Raw genomic sequence first — 12,330 nt, forward strand, 5'->3', positions numbered from 1 at the left:
TTTCCTTTTTCAGCAGAGCCATATATCACCGGGCCTCCCAGCTGCAGTGTCACAAGCTGACAGAATGACATGTGTCATTTATCAAAGGGGCCAGGCGGGGGCCTTGGGAAACGTGCACCACAAAGCCTGAGAGAGTTCATTCCAACACTCAACCCTCCCTTCCTCCTTCCCTCCCCTCATCTCCACTCCTTCAGCCCGCCCCCACTGTTCACTCTCCTCCTCATTCACCCCCCTCGACATCACCACCCACCCACTCACTTCGCCTGGTGCTGAAAAAAACAAAAAGAGAAGGGCCCTGTAATGTTTGCTGTCTTCACAGCAGCTGTGTCTCTGTGTGTATGCAGGGTTACCCCCACTGAGTTCAGAGCTGGGCTGCACCTTAGAGCCAAACTCTGCTCAACTTTGAGGCAGAGAAAAAGAGACAGGAAGAGGATCTTCGTTTGGTTAAGCGAGCGCTCATAAACACCTCGACCTGATGCACTAAATATCTTTCTGAAGCCGTTAAACATAAAAGCAATTACAGTGGGTTGCAAAAGTAATTATACCCCTTAAAATTCCTAAACGTTTGTTAGATTTGTAACAAAAAAAAAAGTGTTTCGGTGCATTTTGCTGGTGTTTTATGACAGATCAAAGCACATTAGTGCATAATTGTAGCCTGGCCATCGCCTTCCTACGCTATTCCTCCCAGTTCTAATCTCGCTTCACAGCTCAGTCTGGGCTTTTTCCCGTTGAAGTGGATTCCTCTGGTAAAATTTCTACCGGGCCAACCAGCGAACAGAAGAGGTTGTGAATGATGTTGATTTTCTGCGCTGTTTTGGAATTGTAATCTGCCTGTAGTTTTAACAATTCCAGCAGAGGAAGTAAATGAATCTGTTCAGTCCATGTTGGCCACATTTCCAAATGTTAAATTAGCACCAGCAGCCATCTCATTCAGCTGGGCTCTTCTTTCCCTTCAGTGGAGATTGGTTGTTTACAGCGCAGGCAGCTTTTGGTAAGCTTCATAGCGTCAAACTGAAGCATTGCATATGTCACGGACAAATGGTAGCGATTGGGTAAAAAAAAATGTTTTTTTGAAGTCTGGCATGCATCATCTGTCCTCAGCCGGTGTTTTGGACCACCTGTCTCCACCAGGTCTGCACACCTAGAGATTCATATTTTCCTTGCAAAACAGCTCAACATCAATCAGATTGGTTGGCATCCGTGAAGTTCAATGTTCAAGTCTTGCTATAGGTTTTTATTTTATGTCTGGACGTTGACATCCTAACACATGTATGTGCTTTTCTCTAAGCCGTTGTATCGCAGCTCTAGTTTGAATGCTTAGGTTTATTCTTCTGCTAAAAGGTGAACCTCCACCTCAGGCTCAAGTCTTCTGTGATCCAGGATTTTCCTCCCTGTTGTTAACTCCATCTCTGACCAGCTTGGGCCACCATGTAATTTGCACAGTTATAAGTCATGTAGGCCAAAAAGTTCTGACCGGAACGTCTTCTTCCCACATGCTTTGTGGAAAACGGAACTCCTTATTTTGCTTTCTTGTTGCTGCTACTACTTGTTGTTTTGGCAACAAGATTTTTATATCTGTTCCAAAAGTTACCAAGGGCCTCTTGACTACTTCTCTTCTTAATGCTCTCCTTGGCAGTGGAGGTTGGTGTCCAGGTTTTCAGGCCTTGTTTTCACGATTCTGTGTTTTTCTCAGCTAAACCTGAGACTTTCAAAGAACAGCTGGACTCATACAGAGATTAAATTTCACAGAAATGTACTCTATTTACTAACTAGTTGACTTCTAAAAGTAATTGCAGTGAATGGAGCTGAATACAAACACAAGTTACGCTAAGAAAAGACTGTGATTCACTTCTTTCTACTCCAAAATTAAGAGCTGCTTTGTGTTTGTCTAGCACATAAATTTCCCCCTAAATATATATTGAAATTTGTGGTTTTTAACATGACAAATAGTTGATACTTTTACATGGCTGCATACCGAAGCATTGATCTTAACGCTCTGGCTGTTTCAGTTGTGGTTTCAGACTGTTTAAAAGAATCACCGTTTGCATCCATCAGCCAAGAGTTACACACTGCAACTTAGAACAAAGTTACAAGAGTTTTTTTTTTCCCCCCTCTGAGAGGCTACAGCTTTCATGGTGTGTTAGATACCGCAGCCCCTGATTTAACAGCCCATTACGTCGATGAGCAGAGGAATGCATTTTGTATACAATGTGCCACCTACAATATAAAGCAGCGTCAGTCCAGTCGTGGCATGTCTGTCTACCAGCTTTTTCTTTCCTCCCCCCTTCTTCTTCTTCTTCTTCTTCTTCTTCTTCTTCTTCTTCTTCTTCTTCTTCTTTTTTGCCGACGTCTTACCTCAGCGCACAGACTCCAAACCTGACTTCCTCTCATCCATCATCGGCTCACCTTTTATCCCGGGCCTTCATCCACCCCCACACCCGGCCTCAGCTGGGGCAGACTCCATTCTGGCCACATCCTGAATGAATGACTTAACCTACCTGTATGCCCTTCACCGCCATGAGCTCCCCCTTTGTTTGTTAATAGGCCTCGTTGTCGTTTCTGTTCTCTCTAATGTTGCTTCTTCCTTCACGGGAAGTTTCTTTGTGAATGTTGTCACCAGGTATGGGTGTTATTTGTTTTATTTTATTTTTTTTAAATGATTTTAAGCATTACTCAAAGCATACATACTGTTTTGTCATCTGTCTAGACGGGCTTGTGATGCTTTCTGATTAATTTTTAACCACGCTCACATGGCATAATGAATGTCACAACATACACCTTTTTTCTTTTCACTGAACTTGCAACACATAGCAGAGTGCAATAAATAACTAGATAATTGCTTTGAACAGAAAGTTCAGAAGGTGACAGTAAGTTTGCAGAATCAACACCTCTACAGGCTGACTTTGTTAACCTATAGGGATGTGATAAGATTTTGTGGAACAATAGGAAAAAAGCACCGTATTTGTTGTCAAAGTAAAGACTCCCTTGTTAAGCTGCTGTTAGCGTTTGTCTTTGTCTCGTGACGCAAGTTTAAACAACCATCGTGAGTACGAGATAGAAAGGCGTGCGCTTTAATCTTGTCACATTGTGTAAGTTTGAGATTCTTTTTTTCGAAGGAAAAAAGGAGGCTTCTGTTGATTTGGTGCCATGCTGACAGAGTCGGGTAATCAAGAAGTAGTCAGGCTAGCTAGCACAAAGTCTGTGCAACGTTCAAAATGCTTCTATGGGAGCATTTTGAGAACCGAGTTAAAAATTGAAATGGTGGCAGAATGATTGACAAGAGATGACTTAAGCAGTATGACTACCATGACTGGCTAACCCGAGCTGCTAACAGTGGAAAAGTTTGTTGTTAGCTTAGAGCTTTCTGCTAGCATTCAACTAAAGGGATCTTGTGCTGGTTTTATTGGGTTTGAACTGCATTTAATTGTCATCATTTCTAAACTCAAGTAGACTTGTGAAACCTGACATCGGATGATTTTTACACTGAAAAGAAATTCTTCAAATCGCAGTCGTATGTTCTTGTGTTTTTATTCATCCTCTCCCACGTACATTTCTCCTGAATGTTGAAGATGTTGAAACTGCAGTGTTTGCTTCGGCTTCTTCTTCTTTTTGCTTGACCTTCATTCATCCATTGCCTTAACATTTCCAGAATTTAGAAGCTGCCTCATGTTGACATTTTTGGGGGGTTTAGCTTGTGCTTCTTTCTTATTTATTAATTTTTTTTCAGTTTCTTGGCAGCTGCTGAACTATTTTGGTTAGAGTTTGTTTGATGTTTTTTCACTAAGTAATACATTAAAGTCTTTTCACTTGACTAAAAAAGAGCTGCACATTTGAAAGCTTAAGCCGCTTGTTACACCAAAATAGTGGAGTGACTGTTTGCACCTGTGCGTTACACATACTGCAATAATTCGCCTGAACAGAAGGGGTCACTGTTGAGGACCCCACTACTGCTACACATAAGTAACTTTAGCAGAAGAAGAGTCAGCAGGAAGCAATCTCTACATTAAAACATAAGTCAGAAATGTAAACTTATCTTTGCACTTTTGGCATCAAATGTGAAATCAAAATCATGAATATGCAATAGTACAGCTAACTCAAGCTATTATAATTAGATTTTAAATAAATCACAAGTTGTACAGCTTTTATCAGGATTATTGCCACAAACATCTTGCAGCGACTTTCAGTATTGAATGCAGGGACATTTCTAAAGGTTAAGAAGAAGAAAAATCAATGCAGCTTGAACAGTCGGGGTGGGGGGGCTTCCGATACAAACCATCGAGATGCAACTTGCAGGAATTCGTCCCCCCTTTTTATGCTGACTCGTGATGGCAATTACAAACGTTTATTCATCTCTAAACAGAAAGCATATCGTTTTGCGGTGCAGACAGCCTCGTCCTGGCAGACCAGACAGCCTCAAGAAAAGCAGAGGAGCTCTCTCTGGGTGGAATTCTCCTTTTAATTATTCAAAATCTAACACGGCGCAGACCGAGGTAGAGAAGGGGAGACGGGGAAAGTGAATGAGAGGTGAGAAAGCAGAAGAAGACGAAGAAGAAGAGGTGGGGGGTGGGAAGGAGCCCTACTGACAGTGTGACGCTCCTTTGCTTTGTCTGTGGGGGTTAAAAGACGTGGTCGATCATTAAGGGGAATATTCAGCGGCCGCGTCACCGAGGAGCGACCCTTCAAACAGGTCGCGGACAGTTCACTCTTTAAACACTTCCTCCCTTCCCCCCACTGTTCCTCTTTGCGTGCTGTGAAAGGTGTTTTCACTCGCACTGTGACAGGTTTTAGGTCTTCGCTCGGTAACCAGCATTCAGACGCAAGTTGATTTCATGACTCAATTCGGGTTGGATGAGCAGTCACCTAAAATCATCTGCATAAATGTGGATAGAATCTTTGTTTTGGCTCAACATATTCATCCTTTTCTCCGCTCCTCGCTTTATTTCCGATCGTCTGTGTGATTTTTGTCTCGTTCTGAGTGGGTAAGCGGAAAAGTAGAAAGCAAAAGAGGAAAACCTGTTTTTATTTTATTTTTAATCTGTCTTCATAACCCATATTCAGGTATGCAGCTAAATATGAGCTGACAGATATAACTCAATCGCTGAAAAGCCTTCATATGATGGCCTTTCCTCTGTCAGCACCTTTAGGCCATCAATTGCCCTACCGCCCACCCAAACCAAGAGAGAACCTGAACATCTCCCCCACCACCAGCATCTTCAACCAATTCAGCATTTTAGGAGATGGATGCTTCTTTAAAGCAGAGATTGATTGTGGGTATCAGAGTTATGGTGCCATTCATCACAGTAGATATTATTCAGATGAGCACCAATGAGCAGGGAAGTGAGACCCTAAGCCCATTGATGAGGAGGGGAAGTGGGGTGGGGGGGGGCTGATGGATTCTATGTGAATGCACGTGAGTTTCAAGGGGCCCTTCCACAATTAGTACTTCCTTTTGGGGCCTTTATAGTTTTATTTTTGGGAATAATGAGCATAAATAGTCATAAAAATGCTCAAATCTCATCTGTGATCTGAATGAAGTTTGTAGTATTTTCTGAAAGCTTTTGACTCCACCCAGTTTCCGATCGGGCTTTTTCTAGTCCGTTCTGATTTCCAGTTTCCCTTAAGGTCAGAACTGTCGATTCTGAATTGGACCTGTTCGTTTCTTCTTAACAGAATTGCATAGATAGATGTGAAAGTTCTGAATCCGACTGAAAATGAAGAAGTGTATATATATATATATATATATATATATATATAAAACCCTTTATGCTAAATTTGGTTGCAACAATATCTTGCCGCTGGGTAAGAGCTGACTGGCAGACTGAACAAAACATCCATGACGGACCCGTCTCCTTAAGTTACCAAGCGACCAAAACTACAAAGCGACAAAATGACTCGCTCCTTTTTTTTAGGTGACACATAGTTTTGCCTTTATTGTTGGTAATGTTTCTGCATCTTGCTGTTAATTATATATACATTCTCATCGGTGTGTGAGTGTGTCTGTCTGCATTGGTCTCCGCTGATGCGATCTCTCTACTCACCGGTCTCGGATTTACGGCTTCATTAGGATCCTTGCGCTACCTCCCCGTCCTTCCTCTTTTTTTTTTCTTTTTTTTTGTACGCGTCTGCCTCCTTCTGTGCGGCCGCATTTGCAGACAAAACGCACAGCCAGCCGTACGGTCAACACGCCGCTCTCTCTCTCTCTCTCTCTCTCTCTCTCTCTCTCTCTCTCTCTCTCTCTCTCTTCAGGGAAAGCTGCAGCTAAAGTACTTTTCATTCTGGCACTTTGTATAGTTTGTTTCAGTTCTTGTTTGTCATCCTTATAAATAATCTGTCATTGTTCGTCAAGGCTTAGCACCTCATTGTGACTCGAGAGTTGAGGCGCTGTGGCGGTTTTTCGGAGGTGCTTCCCTGCCCCCAGGCAGCCCCACTCGTCTGAAAAGAGCCCCCTTATTGTGTATGTCGTCTTTTATGGCGCTGTCTGAAAGAGAGGGATGCACTCCAGTCGGCATTCAAATGCACGTGGTGAAGCAGCCAGCAGAGCAGGACAAACACCACTGGTTGTAAAACGCTTTGAAAAGGAGTGTCTGCATTTGAGTGTGTGAAGGGGCTATGGATGCGTGTGTGTGTGTGTGTGTGTGTAGGTGTGTGTGTATGTGTGTGTGAGTGAGAGGGTGCAAGCTTGGAACTGAAAGGATTTCACTCACTTTACATCCACTTTTTTACTTCCTTGATACAGCTTGTGTCCACCTGTCTCCTGTAATCGCCTGAAATGACTTTCTTCTTGCAGGACTAAGAAAAGAGCCTTAAAGTTTGGGCTTTTCAAAGTTCCCCCTCCCCATCACCAACACTATTATCAGGAGTCAAGTCATGCAGAAACATAAAAAAGAAAAAAAAAGAGAAGGTAATCATACTTTGTGCTGGTGCTTTTGTCGTCAGTCCGTGATGGAAATAGGTCTAAATATGAGATTAGAACCTGCCAGTGACTGATGCTATTAGGCAGATATGCCATAGACTTCACTATCTTCTGCGAAGGATTAACGCAAATTATACTGGGAGACGGGCTTGATTTCTCCTCTGCCTGGCTGGATGTGGGCATTTGAGGCACTCTAAGTTGACAGCGTCTGTCTCCGCTTAGTTCTCCGAGACAGGTTGTGTGACAGCTGATGCCAGCCGAGGGCTTAAAAAGTGTGTATACGTGTGGGTGTCGATTTTTTTTTGTGTGTGTGTGTGTGTGTGTGTGTGTGTGTGTTGGACGCCGTTTGGTCTGCTTGTGCGGCGAGTTTGTCTTTGCGTGTGTGTGTGAGCAGGAGAGTTATAAACTGACAGGCGAACGCGTTTGAATGTGATTGCACGTCAATGACTTTTTCTCTTTCCTTGATGTTGGGAAACAGGTTCTCTTTGAGTTGGGTGACAATTGGGAAAGGCTAAATTTAAGCTTGGTGGCGTCCTCTTTATTTCTACACTTTATTTTCCAAGTGTTTAGTTAAATAACTCCAACGTCTGCAAGACTGTCCAGGTAAAGCCAGACGGGTGGTTTGGATAACTTCCCTGTGATTATTTGAAGTGTAGTACCGTTGATTCCCATCAGGACTGTTTTAAAGTCTGTGTAGATGCTTCCTGTTTTAGCCTGAGGGTTTCCTCTTGGTGCACAGATTTAAAAGGGGAACATCTTCTATAAATCTGTGCAGTGAGCTGGAAGACTGGATGTATAGTCTGAATCCCTGTTTCTCCCATGAGTAAGTCTTGCCTTGTCACCCTCATGATTATAACAAAGGTTCCACCTTAAACTAAACTTGGCCAAAGATTGGGCTTGAGATTCACCTTGAATCTTTAACCTTTTGTAATATCATGAATTGGGGGGGTCACGTTAGTGCTGGATTTATAGACGTTGGTAATCTTTTGGAAAGAGTCTATGTTCTACAGTCAGACACTGTTGTCTCTACGGTTTGTAAAGCTAACCATACTGCTCAGTAAAAGAAGACACTTTGGCCAATTTAAAATGTCAACTCCATTACAATTTTGTTTGTTGAAGATAATAACAAAACCCTGTTTGACCACAGCTACTCTCTTGTAAATATGCCTCGATCTCCAAATCCCGATGGCTGCATGTTTAGTTCGACTGTCTACTTAGTAAAGCCTGGAGTTGGGTGACTAGCAGGCAAGCCTGCTAGTCACCCAACCGTAGGGCTTCGTTTCTACACTGCAGGTGATGAGGAGATTCCCACATAACTGTCCGTGTATTTTATGACCAGAAATTTCTGATACCTTGAGCTTTATTTCTTACATGCAAAGGAAAAGATCTCTACCTTTCTCTCACCCAGATGGCCATCAGTGCACAGCAACTGCTGGGAGAGACAGGCATTGCGGAGCTGCTTTGGTTTTACATTTAGTTGGAGGAAATTGTAGTCACACCTGTGCCTCCTGTGGCATTTCACAAAAAGTACCTCGGACAGTGGGGGAGATGTGACGGAAACTCTTCAGTGCTTTTCTTTCCTTTGTGCATCTTAGACCTGTGTTGGGAATTTGCCACACAGAAAGCAAACAAAGAAGTTTCTTACAACAGAGGACAGTCGTTTGGGTTAAAAATAGAGACCTCAACCCAACTGAAGCCAAATCAGGATTTTTTGAAGGGTTTCCTACTTGAGCAAAAATTAAAATTTTAAGTCCTAAGGTACAAACTCCTCCTTTCTTCCAGTGTGTTTTGCTGTTTCCCTCCTAGAATTACTTGAGATTAAACTTGAGGAATCCGACCAAAACCACCTCAAATGTCTAGAAAACAATATTAACACCTTGAAGTAACTTTCAAAATATCGATCTCCACTGTGTCTCCTCCTTGTTCTAACTTCAGCTGCCCCCCCCTGAGATTTCTGCCCCTTCCACCTACTCATCACAGTCCTCTCTCGTCTTCACCTCTCTCCTTCGTTTGTTCTGATGTACGGCCCGAAGCCCTCGCTTTGCTGCGTCAGCAGGACCGAGCGGGTCAAAATACAGAGTGACTCACATAAGGCTGCAAAGATATACCACATACTGTTAAGGCTGTAAGTCGGCCCACTTCTAATATAATGTCATTTTGACAGCTGCTAAGTGTGCACGGTTAGGAAGAGTTCCCTGACTGTCTGAATGTGGAGATTTCATTGTTTTCCCTTTCAAGGGTACTTTTGAAACAATCCAGCGGATGAAACTGATCCTAGAAGAAGAACAGTAAATATTTCAACATTATAGAAGTAATGTTAGCTGTCACTTAGGCACCCGAGAAGCCCATATCTGTCTTCTTATATGTAGCATGTGCCAAATCAGTCTCTTCCTGTCCTAGACGGGGTTTGACTGATCCGTCCGAGGCACAGTTTGCTGCTGCCAACATGGGACTTGATGTTTCTCTATTTATTTCCACGGCCGATGCGTTTTTCCCCATATAAAGACAGACTATGTCTGACCGTGTCACCCAGTGATGGATTGCTTAGTCCTCTTCTCTCAGGAAGAAAAGGGTGGGGGGGAAGGGGAGGAGAAGGATGGAGGAGGAGAAGAAGAAGACGGGAAAGAATGAGCGAGAGAGGAAGCGGAGTGGTGCGGTACGGCAGTGAAGGACATGGCAGCTTAGCGCTGGCCAAAAAGACTGTGCAGAACACCTGCTCCTGTCTCCAACGCCCCTTCAACCTCCTCATTACCTGTCAATCTATCACAAGGCAGCCAGATCAAATGTCTGCAGCAGCCAGGACTCTCAGAGGGAGGGAGAGCAGGGGGTGGGAAGACGAAGAGAGGAGGGGGGGCTTAAAAGAAAGAAGGGAAGGACTGGGACAGATTGCGTGTGTGGGAGAGCTGAAAATGAAGATGAAGTTATTAGAGCAGCTGCATGTGCATATATTGAGTTTGTCGGGGTAAACTTTCTTTGGGGCGTGATTACTTGAAACTTCTGGAGGGAGCTTGACGTGTTGCTGCTTTGCTGGCAGAACTTATAGAACGCTGTCGTCAAAACCCCCCTACCAAGCGGGCAACGCATTTTTTTAAATAGCAGCAGGACACATCTTCTCACGTTCATGAATAATTCAGTTCCTAGCATTGAAGGGTTAATACAGAGACCTAAAACTTGTTTAAGATTTGTTTTTTCAGAAGTCTATGTTTCTCATTTGAAACGACAACACATAAAGCTTCCCCATAAACAATAAAAATTGATTTCGATGCGAGGCATTTTGAGTATTGGTGAACTGTTAGCATTGTGGAATACTGTGGCTAGCTAACTGTTATCCGCTAACACTTTGTAGTTGTTCATTGACTTTGCAGTATTTTACAAAGAAAAATACAAATAATAACCAAAAACTGTGAGAGTACAATCCCCGCTTACTGTTAGCTCTAGCTTCGCTGAAATTGCAGTTTGCTTCATATAGCTTCGTCTCCACCCAAAATTTTGACATCTGGCACTTTGATTAATCAGTGGGGAATTTAAAACAGGAATGTGACAGATAAAATACATGTGATTAATTAAAAACTACATTAATACAGGGACATAGCTGTTAGCTGCTAACTATGCTAAAATTGGAGTGTGCTTTGTCCCTTTTGCTGCAGAAACAAAGGATAATTTCATAGCGTTTTTAACATTCAGCACATAAAAAATTTGCTCATGAAACAATAAACATTTTCACAGTATTATTTTTGATAATATTGGTTACGCTTCCTCCAGATCATTATGGCAATTCATGAAAACTTATTTCAATATTTATGAGCTTAGTCTCATCAAAATGAGAAACTTTTTGACAAACTGAGTTTTGGGCAACTCTCCACCATCTCATTGAAGTATGTTCCTATATATCAGTCGTAAAGGCCTGCTGAACTGGTTAACAACCTTGTGGCTGAATCCCTTGATGCAGCACCATCCAGAACTATTACAAACCCTACTAAAGACGAATATAAAGTCTCAAAATAGATTAGCCCTCAGTGCAGTGGCATAATGCCCCCCTCCCCCCAATAAATGCTGCAGTTCTCTTAACAGTGAGCTGTGGAGATTTATTCCTAACCAGGCTCCTCAGTGTCCTCGTTGTGGGTGGTGATGGTGAGATAAACTTATCTTCCTATCCCGCCATGTTTGTCTCAGTTTCGGTTGCTTTAAACATTTTGATCCTAATTCTCTAGAAACAGCTGAGGACCATTTGTATTTTCTTAAAACCATCTCCCGACTTATGAAGATCAACACACATCTACATTACCTGAATGGTGTGTTCCTCTGACTGTTAAATATGACTGTCATGTTACATTTATATCCCACATATACAGCGGCAGATTCCTGCCGCAGTTTGGTGATTGACTTAATTTATGCATAGGGTTTATTAGAGTTGAAACTATTGTAAAGGTGCTGAAATTAAAGGTTTGATTTAGGTTTTCTGGCTTTTTAAGTGTGAAATTCTGCTACTCCGATAAAATATTTTATTTTTAGATGTTACTGCAGAGATTTTTCCAGAGAGACCAATACCTGTGGGGAGTGTTGAGTGTGATTCTGCATTGTGATGTTTTAGATGTGTTCCACAGGATCTTCCCATTTTCTTTTCTATATGTCTTAGATTTGAATTATTTGTAAAAAAAAAAAAAAAAAAAAAAAAAGAAAATACATGCACATCTGTTTCCAAGCATGGCCTGTAGTTTCAGGGTGAAACGAATTGCACATACGTAAGCATGCGGTAATATGTGCATTTGTGCAGTCAACACTTAGCATCTGTGAGCTTTAAAAGACAGCTGAATTTCAGCTCATCAAAGTGCATTAGTGCACACATGACAAGTCCCAGCCCTCCAGTTCTGATCTTTTTTTTCCCCCCTGTCTTTACTCTCTCTCTCTCTCTCACCTTGTTTTTTAACGCTCTCTCGGCCCTCTCTTGCCTTTAGTATGTGAGCTGCGGTGATTTACGGTAATTATCCATCGTAGGGTCATCTATCAGGCTTGCTGTTGCTAGGAGATGGAAGCAGCTGCTGCTTGCTGTTGTCTCGTTGGGGACGGTGCATGTGTGCGTGTGTGTGTGTTTATGTGTGTTTATGTGTGTTTCCTGCGACCTGAGCAGGGACGTGTGCACAGGGTGGAGTGTATTTATTGGCGGCGTGCGAGTGTGTGTTTGCCTTGATGCGGGGATTTAAAAGCACAGGTGGTAGGAGCAACACAGAACTGTTAGTCAATGGAGGTAAGGATTATCAGAAGGAGGCAGACTTTGGCGAGGGCGGGGTCAGAGGTTGAAAGGGGCCAGGTGGAGTCTGAGTGTATGTTCTTTTTGGGGTGGGTAGGCGGAGGTGGGATGGGGGGGCTTAAAAGACACAGGTGTGGTGATAGACAGAGGAGCTGGATGATAAATTCAT

General features: G+C 42.8%; 1 protein-coding gene across 4 annotated transcripts in view; it reads left to right on the forward strand.

The window, feature by feature from the left end:
* Window positions 1–12,330, forward strand: part of tshz1 (teashirt zinc finger homeobox 1) — a 61,614-nt gene that overhangs the window by 30,874 nt on the left and 18,410 nt on the right. The gene's annotated exons all lie outside the window — the stretch shown is intronic.

The sequence above is a fragment of the Poecilia formosa genome, unplaced genomic scaffold (genome assembly GCF_000485575.1).
Source record: "Poecilia formosa unplaced genomic scaffold, Poecilia_formosa-5.1.2 Scaffold0, whole genome shotgun sequence".
NCBI lineage: Eukaryota > Metazoa > Chordata > Actinopteri > Cyprinodontiformes > Poeciliidae > Poecilia > Poecilia formosa.